Raw genomic sequence first — 25784 nt, forward strand, 5'->3', positions numbered from 1 at the left:
CTAGTTGGGTACATGTGCTTCTTCATACTACGTCCTGGTTCAATTATTCATCCATTATTTCAAATTGGTCTGGGATGTTCTCTTCAGAAGTGGGTATCTCAATAATATCCTCTTGACTGATTCTAATTAGTCGATTTGTTTGGTCTCTAAAAGACACAATCATAGCCTAGCATGCATACCAATCATGTTATAGTACCCCAGATAACTAAACAATTCGAAACAGGGAGAAAACACTCATGTAAACCAAAGAATTTCAAAACAATGAAACAGTGGGCGTAGGTCAAAATGTAATACTGACCAGGCAAGCTTCATGCATAATTCCAGGAAGAAGGATTTAATTAGACGGGTATCAAGATTATGCACAACAAACAGATTTTAACAAGCACTGATAGATTTTACTATGACAGTAACACCATTTGCACAAATTGTAGAAAACTGGCAACAGGTTCACAGATACATGCACAAAAACACATTGTCCTGCAGAGATAGACGGATTGTGATAACAATTTCGGCAAGCAATGATTTTACTCAACTACCACAGGGTCAAGGACTAAATCACTAAATGTTGCAAGGTTGGATAAGGCTATGTGAAATACTAATTCAGCAGCATTCATGGAAATTAGTCAAGGCAGCTAGGTTATCAGGCAAACATGGGGTATCAATCAAAGCAGTGTATGAGAAGTTCAGAGATTCAAGGATGAACAAGGAGTTACAGGTTCAACAAATAATCATGGAAGGTATCAGAAATTTAAGGATCGAGAATGATATCGCGGGTATAAAACCGGGTTTAGGCACTTCCACAAATTGTCCTGATCCTTTCCTTTTCTTCCCTGAGTGTGTAATTTAGCTTCAGGTACCTGATGACTTAGAGGAGAACTTCAGTACATGGAAGTATACAAGGTATGCAAAGAAATACTGAAATGGTGCACTTTTACCACTATCACCAAGACGGAACTGTGAACTACACTGATGTATCAACTGAAAACTTAAGCAGTCAGCAATTGAAAGACTTGCACAGGACAAAATGGGACAGAAAGTATGGACAAGCTTCAAATGGAAAGAGCAAAGAGATGAATGCAGCAATGTCTAGATATATTACAGGGGATGAAATGTGAGTATGCTTGATATATTACAGAATGCTGACAATTCTACTAAAAGAGTACTACTAATCGAACCAGACTATGCTTTTTACCGATATGAGAATGCAGCAAAACAATATGCAAGGAGACTGAAAAGATGATGTGAAGATGCAGATATATAACTGAATGAAATTACAAACTTGAATTACAGAATGAGACTATATGCTAATGCAGACAACTTAAACAAGGTATGAGATAAAACGATGACACAATTGACTGAAAAACTTAAAATTACAACTAACAGTAACAACAAGATGCAATTTTCTAACACATATATAAAAGAAATATACTAAAATCAGTAAAGTGGAACTTTAAATCAGCTACACCGCTACCGAGTCCCAGGCAGCGACGCCAAAAACTTGGTAGGCTTGTAAACAGTACCTACGACTATGTCAAACTGCAAGTGCACAGCGTCTATTGGAGACAGAGAAAATACAGGTCGATCCCACAGAGACAAGGTGGGTGTAGAGTTGATTCTAAGGTCTTTACTAAACTGATTCAATGATAAGTAACACAAAAGGATTTTTGTTGTGTCGATACGACGAAGATGTTGGTGAATATTATAACAGCAAAATGAAGATGCAATAACAAATATGTTAACACTGAGAATGGAGGTACTAGGATTTTCAAATCCACCACTAACTCACACTATATATTCTGCTAATTATATTACTCTTGTCCTTATAAAAGATAAGGGAGAATTGTCAATTCTACCACTTACCTAAGGTGTTTCACCAATGGATAATTCAATCGCAACTAAAGTATCAATCCGGAGCACTAACTGTCTAATTAAGCTCAACTAGTCAAGGGATTAACAATAGTCACTAAAGCATGAGTTGCAGCACAATCAACACAGTTTTATCCTAACTACAATGGATGCCTGACATACACTGTGAGAGCAAAGTATTGAAGCACTAAGATTGAATCTATCCTAGAACAGTTTAAGCATTCAAGAGCAACACGAATAACATAGCAGGAAGCTAGGGATTCATCTAAACCCCAGCAGATGAATTTAGAACATGATGAAGATGATTAAAACACAAATTATATTATGAAAGCTAGCAATTGATCCAACTAAATTCGGATGATTATATAAATTACACAGAACCCTATTTATACCCAATTTTCTTCTCAAACATTAGAATTTGATAATTTAGAGAATAACCACTCACTCAAAACGCGTTTTCCCGATAAACCCCCTCTGCAATTTAGACCTGCACTCTTGATTTGATGTTTTCCTTTTAGCTATTGAAGATAACCCTAATTATACCTCTCTCAATCATAGCTTCTAGGGTTACTGTTTTGGAGAAGAAGCTATGGTAGAGATAGATAGAGACTACGAGGTTGATTGATTGCATAGGGTGGATGATAGGTTGGCTGAGCTCGAGGGGTGATTGATGGAGATGGGATGGTTGTTCTGCAGAAGTTTGGAGAGAAGAAGAAAACGCAATGAAGGTGTGTTTGGCTTCTGTTCGAGTAGGGGAAGAAGATATGAGGTGCTTGGGTGATAGGAAAGAGTTTCAATATTTGACGCATCGATTGGGGATCCCGTTGGATGATGTGCATATCTGACGGTTCAAGATGCAAACTGTTTTTGGGACTTAGATCTTGTCACTTCAAAGCCCATATAGTTTTGAGACGTTGAAGCAACATTCTTCACTTGCGGATGAGGTGCAAAAGATATTCTTCACTGCCTTCTAGCGCGAGTCTTTGTTGTCTCTCTTTCGTCGTCACCAATTCTCTGCTCTGTTGGCTTCTCCAATCCGCCAAGCTTTATTTAGTACCTAAAAACCCAAAATTAATTAGTAAAAGTGTTTATTCTTGAAAACAATGAAAACACAGAATTTGGGATAATATATGATTTTAAAGCGCAAAAGATGAGTTAAAGGCCAATAAAAAGGTGTAGAAATATACACTATTTGGCACTCATCAGCCGCACTCCCCACAAAGATTTGGAAACTAAGCACAAGTTCAAAAAGAACTCTCCCCCATAAAATGTCATCCCCGAAGGAACAACAAAGGCGAACTTACTTTCACAAGAAAAGAAGGATTTCTTTTGGATAACTCAAATCACATGAAAACATGAATTTGAATCCAATGTATTCAATTGAATTATTCACATAAGAATTCATGATTAATCCAATCGAAATGCACAACTAAATTAACCACAAGAAAACCCAAGATTAATTCAATCGGAATACACAACCAAATTAACCATAAAAAGTGATCAATTCAATTGGTCATGCTCGTCATAAGAGAACTTGCGGAGCAACAACTTAAATGACCACAAGAGAATGATCAATTTAGTTGGCCATGCTCAAACATAAGGAACCTTACGGAGCAACAACTAAGTTAATCATAAGAGAATGATCAACTCAATCGTTTATGCTCCACAAAAAAACTTACGGATCAACACAGTATATGCACAAAAATGTGGATCGGAGATCGACCAATACTGCGGAATAGACAAGGATTCATTCTATTTTCCATCACTATTTGCACAATGACATATAATAGACTTAATCCATGTAAACAAAAGTTTTATCCTTTCTTCCATCAAAACAATGACATAAAAGGCTTTAACTTTTGTAACGTCAAAAGTTCATTCTATCATCTATCAATACATTCATACCGACATAATAGAGATAACTTTTGAACAAGTATGGGACAGTCACAGGTTCACGGATGTAAACAACATATCCCATAACAGTTTGCAATATATAAAATCATAAAGATTAAAATTGCAAAAATCATCTTTCAAATAACTTAGAATTTAAATAAATAAGTCTAAAAACATAGAAGATGAAAATCGTTGGACATAGCTATGTGTACTCACAATAATGGCTATTCCAAACCCTAGTTATTTTTCCAAAAATATAATAAGAAGATTTACTATAATTTGAGACCTCTGAATAATTATTTATCGTCCCCGAACTCCTTGTCGTCAACAGCCATGGGAACATAAGGTTCATGGAGAAAAGAGTCAATTTCAACAAACTTTCTAGACTGATGATGTCGAATCAGGGCCTTCTGAATTTCGAGAGTTCTCATAACAAAAGCCTTTATTTGCTGAATCTCCTTCCTTGCTTCCTTCAACTCTTCAAGAACATCAGAATATTTCTGAGAATTTGAAGGAACAACTCTTGGCTTCCTCACATTCCTTCTTTTTCTCTTCAAAGTTGGAGGTAGCGAAGATTTTTCTTTTTCCTTCATGATTGATGGCTTAACAATCATATTAACATCTTTTCCATCAGAACACATGATGCTTGGAGTCTCCATACGTGTACGGGTTTATGAGAGAAAATCACAATTTAAACTCAACAAACAGTCTTAAGATGAAAAGAGTTTCAGATAAGGAAAAGGAATGTATGGTTACGGAAACTTTTAACCACACAGGTTCACGCGCGCACAATTCACGACCCTAAAGAGAGTATAATTGTCGAGAATAACCCTCTTTTATTGAATACACATGGAAGTCTTTTCCAATATCAATTGAAAAGAAAGAATTCCAAATCATATAGCAACTATAAGAAAGAAAAAAATAATAATTTTCTTTTAAGCCTGAGGTGTGCATAATCTTGTCTCTTTTAATCCGGCACATGAGACAGGATGCACTACAACAACACAATCAAGTTGTGCTGCGGTGAACCACAATTTGTTCACCATAACCTCTTTGAAAGGAATTCATAGAACCATGTCTATCAAATTGTTTAGACCATAATTTTTTCTCTAGTGGTCTTGACCTATCTTTGGAAACCAACTTCTTTGAAGAGGATAAAATATTACATACCTCAGCGATTTTTTGAACAAGTTTGAGCTTGTTTGCTAGGCGATTTGCTCTTCGTTGAAGTCTCTTGAAATGTCTCATATTGTGTTTATACTTATAACACTTAGAAAGTTCATGACCCTTGAGTGAACAACAAGAACATGTCCCTGGATAAGATGATTCAGACACACGAGATGTGCAAGCTGGTAGGCACAGAGTGGAACCTGAAAAATCAGACATAGAGTTTCCAATAGAAAGGTTAATTTCTTCTTCCAGATTGGTTGAGTCTTCTTCTGGAAGAATATCAAGATTGATATATGTATTGCTACGATTATCAACATCAATATCTTCACAAAGAAGTGCAACACTTGATTTTTCGTCTTCGTTGGAATCATATTGATCAGACATTTCATCAAGGCTTGCAGCTTGACCTTTGTTTCCAGTGTAGTTTCTATGGTTCAGACACTCATTCGCAAAATGACTAAAACCTTTACACTCAAAGCACTTTGGCATATCCTCCTCATCAGCCTCGTCGGCATCCCTGTTTTTAGGAGGAATGCGATTGTGAGGTTTAAATGATGACCTAGGTTTGTCTCTGGAGAACTGTTTACTTCTCTTCAATAGAAGATCTCTAAACTGTCTTGTGATCATAGAGACTGATTTGTCAAGATCTTCATCTGATGAATCAGTCTCAGAAAGATCATCCTCAGAGACATAAACACTTTTACTTTTGTCAAGTAATTTAGTGTTCCTTTGTGCTTTGAAGGCAACATACTTTCCAACTTTGGATGTACGCTCATGATCAAAGGTCTTTAGCTTTCCAACCAGCGTATTTCTGGAGAGAGCATCAAGGTTATTTCCTTCAACAATGGCATGCTTCTTAGAATCGTATCTAGATGGCAGCGATCTGAGAATTTTCATCACAATGTCCTTTTCAGGAATAGTCTTACCCAATGCAAAAGATGCATTACCAATTTAAGACACTTTGTGATTAAACTCATCAAATGAATCTTCATCTGCCATATGAAGGTTTTCCCAATCGGAATTAAGGTTTTGAAGCCTAGCTTCCTTTTCACTGGTATTTCCTTCGAATTCGGTTTCTAATATATCCTAAGCATATTTAGACCTAGTGCATGTTGTAACATGGTGCTGAAGATCTGGGGTAATGGCATGTATGATGGCATTCAAACCGTCGGAGTTTGATTTGCAACAAGTATCTCGGCAGCATTGTATTCACCAATGTTCTTTGGAAAGGTTGCATTCCCTACTGCCACAACGGGAGCATCCTATCCATTAACTACATAAACCCATGATTGAAAATCACGCGCTTGAAGAAAGGCATGAGGTCTTTAATGTGTTTTCCTGCTCTGATACCAATTGAAAATGCGAGGGTCTAACAACCATACCCAACAATTCGTTTGGCAATCTGAGAGGACTTACTCCAATATACTTTCTAGAGATCAACTAGACAGTCAAACTCAACCTAGAGAAAAGTGTATCAAAGAGTTTAATATCTCTAACTCTTAATTCAATCCGCAATCAGCAAATAGAAATCTGCGAGCCCGATTGAATAAGAGGAGTAACTTGAATGGTACCAAAGACCAATGTTCAAGTGTCAATCAATGTAAATCAACAACCCAAGGTTGGATATTCTAATTGATTTATCATAACGCACAACATGTGATATTTCAATTATATAAAAAAATATAATGCGGAAAAGCACAGACACCAGAATTTTGTTAACGAGGAAACCGCAAATGCAAAAAAAACGGGACCTAGTCCAAATTGAAAACCGCACTGTATTAAGCCGCTACAGACACTAGCCTACTACCAATTAACTTCGGACTGGACTGTAGTTGAACCCTAATCAATCTCACACTGATTCAAGGTACAGTTGCGCTCCTTACGTCTCTGATCCCAGCAGGATAGTACGCACTTGATTCCCTTAGCTGATCTCACCCACAACTAAGAGTTGCTACGACCCAAAGTCGAATACTTGATAGACAAATCTGTCTCACACAGAAAAGTATATATGATTGAATAAATCTGTCTCTCACAGAAATACCCAAGAGTTTTTGTTCCGTATTTTGATAAATCAAGGTGAACAGAAACCAATTGATAACCCGGACTTATATTCTCGAAGAACAGCCTAGAATTATCAATGACCTCACAATAAACTTAATCGACTAGCGAAACAAGTTATTGTGGAATCACAAACGATGAGACGAAGTTGTTTGTGATTACTTTTCTATCTTGCCTATCGGAGATATAAAATCCCGAACCAATTATTTCAATTGCACTCAACACGATGAAACAACAAGATCATATCATGTAACTACAAAGATAATAGTTGGTTCTGGCTTCACAATCCAAATGAAGTTTTAAAGTCGTTAACCTACAGGGTCTCGAGAAGAAACCTAAGGTCAAAGGAGAAGCGACTCTAGTTATGCAACTAGTAACACATGAGGTGTGGGGATTAGGTTTCCCAGTTGCTGGAGTTCTCCTTTATATAGTTTTCAAATCAGGGTTGGAAATCCAAGTTACCTTTGTAACAAAGCATTCAATATTCACCGTTAGATGAAAAACCCGATTCAAACAAGCTAATATCTTTCAACCGTTTGATCGAACTTAGCTTGTTACACACAAATGAAATGTACCCTCATTTAGGTTTATGTAACCGTACCTAAACGTGTACACCATGCTGGTTCACAAATAGTTAACCGAGGTAAGCCATATGATTACTCTCATATCAACCTTATTCATCTCAACCATAACTAGTTCAAATGACTCACATGAAACTAGTTAAAGAGTTGTTCAATTGCTATTGAAAACATAATTGAAACCAAATCGGTTTGATTCACTTGAATCAATCATGAACATTATAGCCACGGTTTGCAAAGATTGCATTCCTTATGATTTAAATGTTTAGTCCATGAACTGACCGATTTGACAAAGTAACCAGCTTAAGTATGTGTACGGGTATGCGTACTTAAGCAACCGGATTTGAGTTTGTTAAGTTTCCAAACTCAGCAGAAATTTTCGATTCGAAAACTTCCACCAGTATGCGTACGGGTACGCATACTTAAGGTGACTAGTTTAGGAGTTTGTAATTCCCAAACCCAGCAGATATTTTCGGTTCGAAAACTTTCGCCAGTATGCGTACGGGTACGCATACTTATCTTGGCTCCTTCACCAATTTCTTATACACACATATGCATACACTTGGCTCCCGGTGTTAGATCATAGCTCGGTTGAACCCACCAAGCGTTGGTATGTCAAGTTTGGTTATCATATTTTAGTGAGCCAAAACTCATGTAAAGAGTCGCTTGATTATGTACTAGAGTCAACTTCATATAGGTTATCTTGAAAGTATGTCAACGACAACATCATCCTTCCACTTGAGGTTAGTAATATTTGACTTGAACTGTTTCATTCCCTAACGTATCTTTCAAGTCGTGCATATTGAAAACAAAACTGCGAAGCATGAATGATTACACTCTAGTTAGACATAGTATTAAGGAATACAATACGAGGTTTATTGCTTACCATTAAACTTTGTATATGAGACACCGACATAATCGTTTGAATGCTATTGTGATTATGTATGAGTATAATGTGAAGATTTCATCCTAGGAAACAATGTTTTACATTTTTTAAAGGAAGTGTAGATGGTGGATTTTCGACAAAGGGTAGAATTGTAAAACTATACTCCAGATTCGGCAACCGGATGAGTATTGAGGCTCATGTCTCTCATCAAAGCATGAAAGCTCGTGCCATAAAATCTCTGACTGAGAAGACTGTCTCTCAAAGTACATGTAGATGTGTAGTCTCTCAGCTGAGGCCACGACACATCTCATGAATACTGAGCAATTTCAGTAATTACTCCGGATCCGACAATCGGATGAGTATCGAGACTCATGTCTCTATGCATGAAAGCTCATACCACCTATGATGGAGAAAGTCTCTCACAGAAGATGTAGATGTGTAGTCTCTCAGCTGAGGCCACGACACATCTCATACTGTATAGAATCGAAAGATTGGGCGGCTCCTAGACAACATGTCTGCTAGTATAGAGCGACAACGTATTCGGGATGTAACCAAGTTTTCCCTGACTATGCAAGAAGAATATGACACTCCAGCAAGTTCATATTACTCAACCCTCAGATAATTAATGCTCTAGACAGAAAGCCCTTCTAATATAGAGCCAGCAATTAATTATCTTAAATCGTCTGAATATCCAGCAATATCCTACGAGCCATCGCTTGAATATCCAGCAATATTCTACGAGTCGTCAATTAATCGCCTGAATATCCAGCAATATTCTACGATTCCTCGTTATATTTCGTTATTTCAATCTGTGGTTCTTCCCAGCAGAATTCCACAGGTTAGTAATAAATATTCAACGAAACAGGCATCTGAGCATCGAATAAGCCCTGGAAAAAATGGTGCAAGTGTAATTAGCGGATAATGCACAGATCGGCATTTTGAATGCACGAACGAGCATTTCAAAAATACGAACGAACGAGAAACCTATGCAAAATAGGAAGGCAAAATAATAATAATAAAATATTAAGCAAAAGCACTAGGGGACTAGGCTCACCAGCCGGACAGTCATGTCGTGACTAGTCTCGCGCCCAATTTTATATTTTATCATATTTTTACTATTTTCACGATCTCATGAAAATCCTCTTGTTCGAGCAAATTTCCTTTATTTCATAGAAATTATCTAAATCACATGATTTTATCAAAAATAATAAAATTAGGGAAAGGTGTCGCGGGACCGAGCACCAGACGGCCATGTCTTGGTCGTGGCCGGTCCCACACCTCATGTCCCATTATTTTATTATTCCTTCTCAAATTATGAAAATTCCTTGATTTTATGAATTTTCCCTAAAATTACCTAATTTCATGTATTTTCTCTAAAATCATGGAAAATATTAAAAAATTAGGAAAACTTGTGGGACCGGGCTCTAGCCGGCCGGCCATGCCCTAGCCGGTCCCACACTCCCATTATTTTATTATTATTTGGTGTTTTGTTTCCTGATTTCATGTAAACTCCCTGATTTCAACAAAATATCTTGGTTTTCAACAAATCCCTTTGATTTTATGAAAATTATCTAAAATCATCAAAACTACATAAAATAGGGAAGAGTGCCTTGGGACCCGCGTCCATTGGCCGGCGAGCCATGCCACGGCCATTGCCGGTCCCACACTACCATTCCCTATTTTATATTTTAATCTATGTCTCTCATCTCATGGAAGTTCCCTAATTTCGCCAAACTCTACAGTTTCATGGAATTTCCCTTAAATCAGAGAAAAATACATAAAATCACATAAAACTGGGAAAAGCATGTGGGACCGCGTGTCAGCCGGCCGGCCATGCCCTAGCCGTGGTCGGTACCACACCTTGTGATTCCTTGTTTATTTATTATTTTCATCATCTCATGTATTTTTCCAAGTTTCAGCAAAACCATGGATTTTTCATATTTTCTCCAAATGTTGCTCAAACGTGCACCAGAAAATATCAAAATTCTCAGGACTGAAGCACAAACATCATGGTGACACGGGCACATCCCCTTGACCGACCAAGAGTGACCCTGAGGCTTGCAAACATCTGGTCCCGCATGTTTTAATGATTTTAACCTAATTTGCTCAGTTGCTCATATTAGGTTCGAACTCTTTCCAAACAATTGGAAGTTCACTCAAATGACCATCTACTGGAGCCACTGCCATCAAGAATCGGTCCCATGACCTCTTGGACGGTCCCTCATATTTTCCATAAAACCAGGTTTTATGATTTGTCGCTCACACGAGCATTATTTCAGCAAATGATTAAACCAACATTTAATCATTCTTTCACCAACTGGTCCTCAAGAGACTTTGGTATTTTTGCTCATTCGAGCATCTGGGAGTTATATGGTGAACCCGTCATCCCATGTAGCCGCTCTTATGTGATTTGCAATAAATCATTATCTCGGTAAAATTAGGGTTTTGAATCCAGAGCTCTGCAGAAACGTAATTCTGAGCAGATTCGAACACTCTGATAATTTTATGTTGATTCCATGATTAACATTCGTATTTATTTTGCTCGACCCAGCAGTCAGTAACTGAAATTAATATTTTACTTGGTCCAGCTACCAACAATTCATTAAAAGAACGATATTTGTTCAAACTAGCAATATTTGCTCGAACTAGCAATATTCGCTCGAACCGGCAATATTTACTCAATTAGCAATATTTGCTCAAACCAGAGAATGTTGGTTCAACTATCAATATTCAACAATTTAGCAACACATTTTTGCTCGTCTTAGGTTATGATGATACCTCGTCTCAGCAGACACGTTAAATTCATGAGTTTCGGAACATTTGCTAATCATGTTCAACTCAGCAATACATGGACTCATCGTCCCACAAAATCAGCAACTGACTCCACGAGATTTCAATCGTGTCACATGGGGGGATATTAACTAGGTTTTTGGTCTGGCGGTCTACGGCACGTGTGTTCACCCACGATGAGAATGTGAGCAAGTCATGCAGTCAGTTGGAAGAGTCAGCAAAGTAGTGGGTGAAAAGTTAACCAAGTCCTCCGCACGATGAGTAATTGGTTTAACATGATTTCCCACTTCCCCACTCTCTGATTCCAGCAACTGTCACACTTCATGGGATCATGGTGTTTTCAACTCCGGCATTATAAAATGTCTCTAAATCCTGATTGAAAAGACAGAAATTTTCGAACACTCGAACAACATTCGCCAAGACGAGCAATTTCTCATCAAAGTTCATACAGACAATCTTTCGTCTACACGAACTCACAGAAATTACTCTCAATTGAGCAAAATTCAATCATTCGGAGCATTTTCATGATGAATTCACAACACACCTACAATCTCAGATCACCATTGATCTTACGTATTTCTCAGCTTCCCTCCAACAGATCAACCCATCCTCTCTTGTGACCGAATTGACTCTGGAACGTCCATTGTTCTTGGTTTAGCCCGGGGTCTTACAAATTGATCTCTCGAACTTAAAGCACTCCCTTCTTGCAGTGCATCTGTGTAAGGTTCAACATTTCGCTCGGTTCAAGGAGTCTCCACACGGTCGACTCTTCAATTTCGTAAAAGCTAGCAAATCGTTTTTCCCCACACACAGATTGGCGACCACAGTGGGAGATTAATCTCTCGGTTGCAATCTCACGATTTCACAAGATAGCTGGTCTTAGTTCTGGGTTAGTTACAGGTTCCAACACAAACGACGCTAGTACTAGCAACAACAACAATGACAATCAGAATATCCCGGAAACGATTCCGGACTCCAACACTGACGGTGGTGACATTACTCCTCCTCACGCTGAAGGTCATCCCCTGTTCGGTCGACACCTTGAAGAAGCCAGAGGAAATCCACCACCTACCATTGCTGATCTTATCAAAGTGCAGGAGACTCTCGCAAAGAATCAGAAAGACATGGCTGCTACACATAAGGAGCTGTGTAATTATCTCAAAACTCTTACTGATAAGATGACGGAGAAGACTCAATAAAAGGGAAAAGAGAAGGAGCAATCCTCAGATGTTGTTGATCCTGAAGTAATCCCAATCCATACAGTGGATGATGATGAAACTGGCAAAGCTGCAGATTCATCAGCAAAGGAACCATCAAATTTCATTAATCTGGAAGACATGGAGCGCCTTCTGGAGAACCGTGGAAAAGACAAGACATCACATGTCCATCGTCACCAACCTCCTTATACGCCGAGGATTCCCCTTCCAAAAGGTTACATTTCTCCAACTTTCACTCTGTATGACGGAACTGGCAATGCTCGAGAACATGTCTCTCGTTTTCTCGAAGCCTTGGGAGAGCATGAACATAACCATGTTGTTCGTCTCAAATAGTTTTCAAAATCCTTGAAAGGCAGAGCATACACCTGGTACAACAACATCACACCGGGGACTATCAACAATTGGGGAGAAATGATCAACGACTTCTACAGGAAGTACTTTTTCGTGTCAGAGAAAGTCACTCTCTCTGATCTTGGAAGAATGTTCCAGAGGGTCAGTGAGAATCCCAATGATTACGTGAAAAGATTTAGAGTCCAGGCCCTGCACTGTCATGACCCAAATGTCACAGAGCATCAGCTGGTAGATTTGTGTATCAACGGCATGCTCCCGGTCTACAGAGCTCTACTGGAGAATCTTCGATTACAGACTTTCTCAGAACTTCACGAAGCCGCGAAGAGATCAGCAACCACTGCACCTGCTCTGTTAGAAAGAGCAAAGTCCACAAAGACTAGGGAATCACGTGACACTCGAGGAAGCATACACCTGATCAACAAGCAGTACAACCTGCAGTCCTCTACAAACGATGTTGCAGAAGGGAGAAAGCGCAAGGCTGAATCCCCGAACAAGCATGCTGCAGCTCCTCCAAAGACGCAAAAGAAGGACAAACCAGAGACACGGGCTCCTGGCCAACGCACAGATGCTCCTGATGATGCACCTGATTTTCCTCTCCCCATTGGAGAAGTGCTCGAACTATTAGACGCCTGGATCCAAGATGGTGCAATCAAATTGTCATACGTCAGGAGAGACCCAACTGAGGAAGACATGGAAAATCCTCGTTACTGCCGATTCCACAGGTTCGTCAATCACCCCACAAGTAGCTGCAAAGTTTTGAAACGCATATTCAGAGAAAAGGTTGAGTCATGAGAACTTAACCTTGGAGCCGAAGGAGTACACAGAGATCCTCTTCCTGTCAGGACTTTCTCTATTTCTGAAGCACCAGTCAAGGAAGCAGTTCAGTCATTGATAGAGCATGTTTGCGAATTGCTCTATCTATCAAAAGCACAAAGAGGAGACATGTTCACAGCTTTGAACCACATAGTGTATGGGAAACGCCTACTGATTCCAGAAGTACCTCCTGAACCATCAGCCACCGACAAAGAAATGTATGACTGGGACTGCTCACCACCGTGCATATTAAAGGAAATAAATTCAAAAGATCATTTGTTGATGTCGGCACCGTCGTCAACATCATCCCTTTGAAAACTCTCAAAGATGCTGTCATTACTCGACAAGAGGCTACTCATGCTCCCATAGCGATCAGAGACCACGAAGGAATCTCCAGAGATGCATACGGCTTCATCATTCTCAAAGTCACGGAGAATTTGGTCTGCACTGAGACCGAGTTTTACATAATTCGAGAAGATCCTGGATATGACATGATCCTTGGAAGAACTTGGATTCATGCTGGAAGGGTAACTTCAAAGCTTTCAACACACTCTGTCGCCGACAAAGACTCCAAATCAGAAGAAGAAGTAGAGGACGCCCCACCGTTTGAGCATCTAGAGGAAGTAAAAACCTTGATGGGACTTACGCAAGAACCTGGGGAAAATCCACATACCTTTGTCAAGAGGTTTCGAGCTCAAGCAAGTCTTATTCATCTTCATGCTCCAATATTATCAATGTTCAAATATGATACTTTGATTCAAGGACTTCTCCCTACAAACGATTTAGCAATTACCAAAATTATGAATGGATTACTTCACCTCGCCAATATTATACCCAATGGTTGGGTTCGGAGCTTCTCCAAGTCGGTCATTCTATCAAGAGGTTTATTGCTGAGGACCTGGCTAAGCACGACAGACAATATGCTGGGTACTTTCCTCTATATGAATGTCTATACGTGCCACAACCATGGAAGCAACAAAAGATATTCAAGGCGCGAACTACTAAACCAAACAAATTCAAGGAAGGGGATTTGGTTTTCAAGGCGGCTAAACGTGATCTCCACTCTGCAAGGATCTCCAATTGGGAAGGACCATTTATGGTTGCTAAGTCCATAACTGGAGGATACTACAAATTGATCAACACAGATGGTAGAACCCTGCCAGTAATTCATGAGAATTGGCTTAAGGCGTTTATCTGAAATTATTAGGCATTTGAGGTACTGGGCGTTTGAGCACTCATGACGTCTGGATTTGGCATTTAGGATTTTCTTTCATTGTCTTTCAATTCCTCCAAAACGTTTGCAATACTTGCAATCAGTATTTGAATTCAACAATTTATCAGAAATTTAATTCACTTTACTTAAAGAAAATCTCTATCAAATCCAAAATCAAAGAAAATTCTCAGTCACAGACTCGACACCTATCAAAGAATCAAAACCCAAATAAAATCTCACATCTCTCACAGAGTTCATTGTTCTTGATATTATGGAAAGGAAACTAAAGAAATCCATCAAAGAAAGATTTATGCTCTTCTGCCTCCTCCAAGACTTTCAAGGTTGCCTTTTCCGCCTCCAGCTTCCTGGTGAGTTCGGCAACTTCATTCATCTTCTTCAACACGGCATCACTGGTAGGGAAGGGAACATCACCCTTTACTGCTTTCCTGATAACTTCAAGTCTTTGACGGAGCCACTTCAGATTAAAGCCAAGATCTTCAGCATTCTTCAAGTTGTACTCCCAATCAAAGAGTACGTCTTGGGTAACATCATTTTTGGCTGTAATCCGTATATCATTTATAACACGCAAGATGACTTTTACTTGTCTCGTCAAGATATAACTTCGTCCTGGATCCTGAGTAACAACAATGTGTCCATACATTTCCCACAGTTCCTTGTACATAACAGCATATCTGATGGGAACGCTAAATCCTCCAACAATCTGGTGATATGGGAGTAACTCACCAAATTGAGGATCAAAGGAAATCCCTGCATTAGGATACTGGTGCACTATCATCTGGTTCTCAGCTACTGGAGCAGCATCGATAATCATAGAGACGATTTCAAAGGAAGTAGCTTCTGCTATTTCGGGTTCGGGTTCCATCGTCTGAGGCACAATTGGAGTTTCTTCTACCTCCACGGAATAAACGACCAGCACTTCATAATATTGAGGCAAAAATATGGAAGTATTGTCATCAACAACTCCTAGATTTCCCAAACTATCATTACTGGATTCATGATTCCCAACTTCATTGTTAGGCACCTAATGCGAAGATTACATGGGATTAGAATGATTCAAGGGGATAAATCCAATACAATCATATTATTAAGAGAGTAAGTGAACTAACATCATCTAAGTTCCTTATCATACATCTAAGATGTTTACAAGTAGCATCAAAGTCATGAAACACGTTTTCAAAGAAACTCAGCTGAAGAAATTTTACACTGCCATGTGTTCAATGACGAACTGGGAGCAATTGGTGTAGAGTCTAGAGTTGGATTATATACCATTCTCTTCGTATGGAAGTCCTCTAAAACATGTAAAACTTTCATGGCAATTGGGCGAACGATCTAGGAGGTGTGATCAAAACATCGGGCAACATACAATCTGAAAAGTTCTGAAAGTCTCCTGGAAGTTTATTATTTCGTATTTTTCAGGCCCTAAACGTGCTCAAAACTTAAAAAGCTTCTATGGAAAAGCTTGGAAATTTTCCGGGCTTGAATATGCACATGCAGATCATGAAAATCCGACTCCAGATGAAGATTTTACGGCGTTTTTGGTAAAAAACTGGGTTCTGAATTTTCTGACGACGAAGTTCGACCAAGTTTTTCGTATATACACATGGATACTCATTCATTCATTCACAAATCAGAACTTTCATACTTCTATGAAGAGGATGCAAGGTATATACTCACTTTGGGGGTCTCCGAAGTACTCAAGGAATTATGATTGTCCGTATCAACGACAAGGGCTCATTGATAGACGCATTTATGTGTCTAATTTTTCCTAAATGTTTCGTATTGTTAGTACTCGTTTTCGTCCTTAGTATGGTGTTTTGTGTGTTTGTAGGTATTTTTTGGAAAAATAAATATTTTTGGAAATTTCGGCTCGAAAAGTTTCCCGGGGCACCCTTGGAGGACACGTGTTATTCGGACTCTCACCGTTGGTTAAGGGGCACCTCAATTACTAAGGGGCACCTTCTTTGCTATTCACACCCCAGTTGTTGGATAAGGGACAACCCTTTCTTCTTCGTTTAAATTTGTTTTGGCGGGAAATTTTCATTCTCAAACTGTGGATTTTTCGGTCGGAATTTGGAGGGGTTAGAAGTCAACTCAATCGCTGAAACTTCATGGGTAGACGTGATATGACAATAGAAAGATGGTATGGGTGTTCGTTTGAATCAGAATTGGCTCAATCGTGTCATGGAGTGAAGCAGAGCAATACGTATCCGAGAGAAGTATTTCACGGATTTTCCCAAGCTCTGTTGTTCTTTGCGTGTGCTTAGAAGGATCCAGCCACCAGTTAGGCCGTGTCAGAGATAAACAAGGAGAGTTTTGCAGCTGTATACGCGTGAAGAATTAAATCAGGGAAGAAATATTCCCGAATCTTGCATGGATATATTCTTGATTAACTGTCGGATATATTGGAGTTATGAGGAGTAATCCGGGGTCCTGTCGAGTATATATAGAGTCATGGGGAACCACAGAGAGGTTACGGAGAGTTTGGGAGAGAAATGGAGCACCACAGAGTCGAAACACCAAGTTGTAGAGAGACCTGTTGTTGCTGCCATTGAAGAACACGAAGAACGGACCATCGAAGACCGTCGTTTTCCAACAGTAACAACGACTCACAGCCGTGAGTCGTACATCAGAGGCAGACTTATTTGCCAGCGTTTGCGACACAGAGCCGTGGGTCTTAGAGCAACAGTAACAGTGACACATCCTTTGTATCGTCTTTTTTTTTGGTTTGTAACAAATATAATTGTTACAAAACCCGGTTTTGAATTATTTCTCCATTTTCATCATTTGTAAACACCCTTTGAGCAATAATAATGATTTTTGAGCGTGTTTCCAACATGATGAGCGGATAATTCTCCTACAACCAAGGCAATGAGGAAGCTATTTACGCATGAATAATTGGTAACTATTTTATTTTCTCTAATATTTAATTATAATTCACTCAATCACTGCTTTTGCAGAGTTTTAAATTGTTTGCGTAATTTTCCTAATCAGTTGTGATTCAATTAGACAGGTTATGCTTTGTTTAGATAATCTATGCTTAAGGGATACAATTGATGTTTGAGAATTTGCTTGATTATTAGTGAGTTAAGATATAAAGGACTTAAAAGATAATTAGAGTTTGGATTATTTACCATCATTAATTCATGTGTAATAGTGGAATCAGTGTCTTGGTTATTTTCTCATATCTTGAAGTCAATTTTGTAATAAGTTTTCTTTACTTTTAAGTTTTATAAGTCCAAAAATCCATTGCTTTCACAAGCCTCAACGAACCTTATCACTACAACATTATTGAGTCACATCAATTTTTGGCGCCGCCGACGGGGGCTTTTCTTTAGGCTAGAGTTTTTAGATTTTTTTAAGTTTTTATTTTATTTGTTCTTCTTTACGTTTTTGGGTTTTTGTCTTTTCCTTACAGATTTTGGAATTGGGAGCGAAAGAAAATTTTTCCAAAGCTTTGGTGAATACTTAAAGACTTGGAGTAAAAGACAAAGCGAAAGGAGCGAAAGAAGAATTTTTTTTTTGTTTTTATTAAAAAAGAGAGACATTTTTTTTTAGACTTTCCTTTTCTTTTGGACTTTGGACTTGGAACATTTGGACATTCTTTTATTTTTAAACCCTACGGAAGGGTAGTATTGAATATTAAACTGTTTGCAGAGAAGGACGGTGATTACGATATCACCTCGGTCCCTCGGGTTCGTACACGACATTGGAGTTGTGGCCCGAGTCGACTTCAGTGGTTCATCCCCCGTATGGAACGGGAGGTAAGTTTGTCGAAACACTCGCGAATCCCCTGTCAGCGAGTTACTGTATTCCTTAGTTTGCATATATGCTGAGGACTTGAAAACGGCTGCTTTAATTTCCTAGTAAAGGGCAAGGACTGGCCATACAAGATAAGGGTTCGGATTTCATCACTGTTCTCTTCTTGCCCGCCTTAGGAAAACAAAACCAAACGCGAACCTAAACCTAAAATTTGGAATAGAACGAGACCTATAGGGTAACGAGCTTAATAGGAAAGTCGTTCGAAAAATATTGGTTACTCTTTTGAGCATACTTCAAAGTTCATGATGGTTTCTGTGAGTTGAATGCGTGACTGCGCCGCCTTGGAATGCGTTGAGGCCTTGGGTATCAAATCTCTATGCAGCTTCCCTCGCCTCTATTCAACTTACTTTGACTCGGATTGATTCCAGAGGGGTTTGCTCAAATTGTAACGAATTCCCATTCGAAGGATTAGAAGCTGGTCTAGAAACAATCTAAGTGGAGCCATCATGCTTTTTGTTTGCTAGAAATCAGTAGGTTTGCTCTGTTGGAGTCAGCCTTGTTTGTGTTTGCATAGAACTTCCCTTCCTTTTAGGATTTTTCTTTTTCCTTTGTTTTTCTAGTGTATACCCGAGGTTATTCGAGAGCGGGATTGGAAAAGAAACACTCTAGGTCGTTTGATTAGTGATAAACCTAGATGTTCTTCTTTTGAAGGCGGGGAGCTCGAAGACTCTTCTTTTGAGAGCCCCGTTTTTGGAAACTTCAGTTTTGAGAATATGTCTCTTTGTGAGGAAAGTACCCCTAGTACTTCAGCTGTGCCAGCGATGGCAACTTTGAAAGATTACATGTTCCCAACCAGGACCAACCGAGCTTCGTGCATTAAATTGTCGGCCAATATGGCTAATTTCGAGATAAAACCTAGTATTCTTCATATGATCCCTATATTCTTAGGAAAAGATGATGAGAACCCTTATTTTCATATTAGGGACTTTGAGGAAATCTGTGGGATAGTTAGAATAAAAGACCTCACAGATGAAGTTTTGAAACTTAAGATGTTTCCCTTTTCCTTGAGAGATAAAGCCAAGACCTGGATGAACAACCTACCACATAAGTCCATTGAAACATGGCAGGAACTTGTTGCTGCTTTCTATATGAAATTCTACCCTAAGCATAAAACTGCAGCTGTTATGCAGAAAATTAGTGCTAGTGTGCAACAAGAGGGAGAGTCTCTTTATAGGTTTTTAGAGAGATTCAATGATCTCCTATCCCAGTGTCCACACCATGGATTTGATAAGATGAAACTTGTTGAGATTATTTATAATGGTTTAGACTATTCGAGCAAATCCATGGTCGATTCTATGTGCGCTGGTGAGTTCACCAGTAAAAATGTTGATGATGCTTTTACCTTCTTAGGAGCTATTGCTGAAAAATCCCAACAGTGGGAGTCTTGTGTTGAACCCCCTAAAAGACTCTTGGTCAATAAAAGTAGCACCAATGTAGTAGATACAAGCATCGGGTCAGATGCTAAGTTTGTTGCTTTGTCTATAAGGTTAGAAGCTTTGGAATTAAATCAGCTAAACATAGGTCTCTTGTTGAACCCAATAAAGCCTCTCAAGTCTCTAGTTGTGGAATAGAGCCCGATAACTCATTTTGGGAAGGTCAGGTTAGTGAAGAGCAAGCCCATGCTATATAACAATGCTAGGTTTGAGAACCGTCAGAAGTTTGACCCTACTCAGAGACCTACAATCCTGGTTGGAGAAACCATCCTAATTTTTCTTGGTCTAAGGGCCAGAATCAAGGTCAGTCTAGTAATTCTCAGCCTCCCCCAGGTTTTGGTTATGCTAAGAACTCTTCAGGTCAAGCCCAGTTCCAGAACCCTTCTGAGAATAGAATGACTAGCTTAGAGGAATCTCTTAGTATATTAAAAAAGAGCCAGGATATGCTATCACAAAGCCAGGAAATGTTAATAAAGAGCCAGGTTAATTTTCAAGAGGAAACCAAGCAGAATTTTAAGAATAGTTCCCAGTCTCTTGCTAAATTAGAACTTCAAGTTGGCCAAATAGCTAAGTTTCTCACTGAGAGAGAAGATGGAAGGTTCCCTAGTCATACTGATCCTAATCCAAAAGGAGAGAAATCGTACAATCATGTGAATTCTGTTACAACCCTTAGGAGTGGGAAGAAAGTTGACAATAAGGTCACCATGCCTGAAAGTGAACATGCTGTAGTTCACCCTTCTGAGCCAGAAAATGAGAAGACTGATAGAGTCTCTAAAGAGACCAATGAGGGTCCTGTTGAGCCCGACTTTGTTCCCAGATCCCCGTTTCCCTAGCTACTAGTTCCAACTAAGAGGGAGTCCAACTTTAATGATATATTGGAGGATTTTATGGAGGTAACTATCAACCTACCATTGTTGGATGCGATTAAGCAGATTCCCGCTTATGCTAAGTTTCTTAAGGACTTGTGTACACGAAATCGTAAGCTTAGTGTCCAAAAGAAATCCTTCCTAGCTAGTCACGTGAGTTCCATTATTCATAATACCACTAGTCCTAAGTATAAAGACCCAGGGTCCCCTACCATTTCTTGCACAATAGGTAAATACCGTGTTAAGAAAGCTTTGCTTGACTTAGGAGCCAGTGTGAATTTACTTCCATACCATGTGCACCTCAAGCTAGGACTTGGTGATATGAAACCTAACCAGATGACACTTCAATTAGCTGATAGGTCCGTTAAAATTCCTCGTGGTGTGATCGAGGATGTTCTTATTGAGGTCCACAAGTTTATTTATCCAGTGGATTTTGTTATCCTAGATACCCAACCTGTCCCTGACCCAGAGAACCAGATACCAGTGATTTTAGGTCGCCCATTTTTAGCAACATCCAATGCGATCATTAATTGTCGAACTGGTATTATGAACTTGTCTTTTGGTAATATGACTATTGAGCTGAACGTCTTTCATATTAGTAAGCTACCCTCTGAACTAGATGACTCGAGCATAGAAGAGGTAAACATGATAGGAACATTAGTCGAGGAGTCATTACCAAACACTTTGTTAGAAGATCCGTTAGAGAAATGCCTAGCTCACTTTGGGATTGATTTCGATGATGATAATGTGATTAATGAGGTGAATGCTTTGTTAGATTCAACCCCTTTGTTAGACACTAGTAACGGATGGAAACCTAAGTTCGAACCACTACCAGTTTCTAAGTCTACCCTAGTTCCTTCGTTAGAAGAGCCTCCTAAGTTGGACCTAAAACCATTGCCAGATACCCTGAAGTATGTGTTTTTAGGCCCTATGACTTTACTTTACTGTTGTTGCTTCCGACTTGGATAGTGATCAGGAAAGTAGGCTAGTGACCGTCCTTCAAAACAACAAGGAAGCTTTAGGGTGGACCATAGCAGACATTAAGGGTATAAGTCCTACTGTTTGTATGCATCAGATCTATTTAGAGGAAGATACCAAACCTTCTAGGGAGATGCAACGAAGACTAAACCCTAATATGAAAGAAGTAGTTCGAACCGAGGTTCTTAAGCTGTTAGATGCAGGCATTATCTACCCCATTTCAGACAGTAAGTGGGTCAGCCCCGTTCAGGTTGTTCCCAAGAAATCCGGTATTACTGTAGTCCGAATGATAACAATGAGTTAATCCCGACCCGAGTGACCACGGGTTGGCGTGTTTGTATTGACTATAGGAAATTGAACAAGGTCACTAGGAAGGACCACTTTCCCCTTCCCTTTATCGACCAAATGCTAGAGAGATTAGCTGGACATAGTCATTACTGTTTTCTAGATGGCTACTCAGGCTACAATCAGATCGTTATTGCCCCAGAAGACCAAGAAAAAACTACTTTTACTGTCCCTTTGGTACCTTTGCGTATAGACGCATGCCTTTCGGGCTATGTAACGCCCCTGCGACTTTTCAGCGTTGCATGATGAGCATATTTTCCGATATGGTAGAAAGTTTTAGAGGTCTTTATGGATGATTTTTCAGTGTTTGGTTCGTCTTTCGATGAGTGCTTGCATCATTTGTCATTAGTGTTGACTAGGTGTAAGGAAAAGAATCTAGTGCTTAATTGGGAGAAATGTCATTTCATGGTTCGATCAGGAATTGTCTTAGGGCATATCGTATCTTCTAAGGGTATAGAGGTAGATAGCCAAAGTTGACCTTATCAAGACTTTACAGGTCCCAAAAACCGTAAGAGATATTAGGTCATTCTTAGGGCATGCAGGTTTTTATCGTCGATTCATTAAGGATTTTAGCTTGATTTCTAGACCTCTTTGCAATTGCTTGCAAAAGATGTTAAGTTTGTCTTTGATGATGCTTGTTTAGAGGTTTTGAGAAGCTTAAGACTTTACTCACTACCGCCCCCATAGTCCAGGCACCCAACTGGAACTTACCCTTTGAGATCATGTGTGATGCTTCAGATTATGCTATTGGTGTTGTGCTAGGTCAGCGAGAAAACAAATTACTTCATGTGATTTACTATGCTAGCAAAACTCTGAATGATGCCCAGTTGAACTATACCACTACCGAGAAGGAACTGTTAGCCATTGTGTTTGCCTTAGACAAGTTTAGACCCTATCTCTTAGGTTCTAAGATCGTCATATATACTGATCATGCTGCTTTGAAATATCTTTTGTCTAAGAAGGATACGAAACCTAGATTGATTAGGTGGATCTTTTGTTGCAAGAGTTTCTCCAGACATTAGAGACAAAAAGGGTGCCGAAAATGTAGTAGCAGACCACTTGTCTAGGCTAGTTGTTGATTCCCCTGATGATTCCCTTCCTATAAGGGATAGTTTTCCTGATGAACAACTTTCTTTGTTACCCAAGCACCTTGGTATGCGAATATAGTGAATTATCTTGTTACTGGTCGAATGCCCCAACATTGGGGTAAACAAGATCGTTCTAGGTTTTTAGCCGAGGTTAAGCACTTCTTTTGGGATGATCCTTATTTGTTTAAGTATTGTCCAGACCAGATTATTAGGAGATGTATACCTGAGAGTGACCAGTCCAGTATTATTTCCTTTTGTCATGATCATGCTTGTGGGGGTCACTTTAGTGCTAAGAAGACTGCTGCTAAGATATTGCAGTGTGGATTCTATTGGCCTTCGTTGTTTAAAGACTCCCATAGTTACTGTGTTACTTGTGAGCGTTGCCAGAAATTAGGAACCATTTCCCGTAGGAACATGATGCCCTTGAACCCTATTTTAGTTGTTGAGGTCTTTGATGTGTGGGGTATTGACTTTATGGGTCCGTTTCCTAATTCTTTTGGTAACCTATACATCCTTGTCGCCGTAGACTATGTCTCTAAGTGGATTGAGGCGGTTGCGTGTAAAACCAATGACCATAGGGTTGTGATTGAGTTCTTGAAAAATAATATACTTACACGTTTTGGTACACCGCGAGCTATAATTAGTGATGGAGGGTCGCACTTTTGTAATGGACCTTTTAGGCTTCTGATGAAGAAATATGGTATTACACATAAGGTAGCTACCCCGTATCATCCGCAGACTAGTGGTCAGGTAGAGGTTTCCAATAGGGAGATAAAACGTTATTAGAGAAAAAGTTAATCCTAATCGGAAAGACTGGTCGTCTAGGCTTACTGATGCCTTATGGGCTTACCGTACTGCGTTTAAGACCCCCATTGGAATGTCGCCTTATCGGCTTGTGTATGGAAAGGCATGTCATTTACCTGTTGAGTTAGAACATAGAGCTTATTGGGTGTTAAGCAACTAAATTTTTCACTTGACAAGGGAGCCCATAGGAAACTCCAGCTCAATGAGTTGGACGAGATTCGTATAGATGCTTACGATAGTGCGAAGGAGTATAAGAACAAAATGAAACTTGTGCATGATAGAAATATTTTACGGAAGTCATTTTCCAGGTCAAAAAGTTCTTCTGTATGATACCCGTTTACATCTTTTCCCTGGGAAGTTACGTTCTCGGTGGACGGGTCCTTTTATTGTTCGCACTGTCTTTCCTCATGGAGCTGTTGAAATTGAGACGGATGGTAGTAGTTCTTCGAAGGTTAACGGTCAGAGATTGAAACCCTTTTTAGAGCCCTTTCCTACAGGTGATGTTGAGGAGGTCCCTCTGGAGGACCCTGTTTACCCTTGATTGACCATCGAGGAAGTTGTATGTTGTATATTAGTTTTTGATTTTCTTCACCCAGGTACTATCTTTCCAACTTCTCCTCGTGTTATTTTACTTTTGGTATTGCTCTTTCATTAGAAACATTGAGGACAATGTTAGATTTAAGTTTGGGGGTGGGGAAGAACTTTTTAGTTGCACTTTTGAAACTTCTAGCGTCACATGGTATCCGGTTAGCTAAGTTTACATACTGTTTCTCACCGAAAAGATAGAAATTGGAATGCTAGGGATAACAACCTTTTGAGACATTAGAGAAAAAGACATTGAGATCCTTGAAATTCAGGAGAGAACTTGTTCCTTTTAGAGGGTAACCGTGATGGACCTAACCATACATGATGGAAAGGCAAGTAGGTCAGGAAATGCCAGAAAGACAAAGCAACCTCACAATGTCGTCTTAGTTACTGGATTTCGACTCTCTCTCAGTAGAAACTTATCATCATCAACAAGCAGAGCGACATCAAAATTTATGAAGAAAGTTGAAGACGTTTAAGGTTTAGAAGCAACAATAGAAAATAATAATCCAAAAAAAAAAAATCAAAGTTGAAGACTTAGTTACAAAAAGTTATAAGAGCAAATGATATAAGTTGTTGAAGTTCATGATACCAAGACATCACAAGTTGCGAAGATCCAAGTTCTAAAGTCCTTCTATCATGGCCATTTAAATTTTTGTCTTGTTATTTTTGTGTTGAAAAAAAAAATGAAATGAAAAAAAATGAAAAATGAAAAAAAATCATCGTTACGTTTTGTTCAATAAGGCCAAAGGGAAGTAGAAATTTATAAGTCAAGCAAGAAATCGAAGAGAAGAGTTAATTGTCAAGGTTCTATGAGGTTCGATTATCATCAACAGTTGAAGACCGAAGAAGACGTTGTTTCTACTGAGCACTATGAGAAAGTCGAACAAAGATACATTTGGTTGCTTTGTTAGTCCACTTTCAATCTGGCACAAGATCTTTCTAGCACTGGTTTAACTCATCACACGTAATTAGTCCAGTTGTGTAGCAGATGTCCCTCTCATCTTTAT

The 25784-nt window shown here is 39.2% G+C and overlaps 1 pseudogene; it reads left to right on the plus strand.

Moving 5' to 3' along the window:
* The first annotated feature begins 920 nt into the window (after positions 1–920).
* On the plus strand, positions 921–24129 carry LOC113294656 (annotated as a pseudogene).
* The last annotated feature ends 1655 nt before the right edge of the window (positions 24130–25784 follow it).

The sequence above is a fragment of the Papaver somniferum genome, chromosome 7, assembly GCF_003573695.1.
Source record: "Papaver somniferum cultivar HN1 chromosome 7, ASM357369v1, whole genome shotgun sequence".
In the NCBI taxonomy this organism is placed as follows: domain Eukaryota; kingdom Viridiplantae; phylum Streptophyta; class Magnoliopsida; order Ranunculales; family Papaveraceae; genus Papaver; species Papaver somniferum.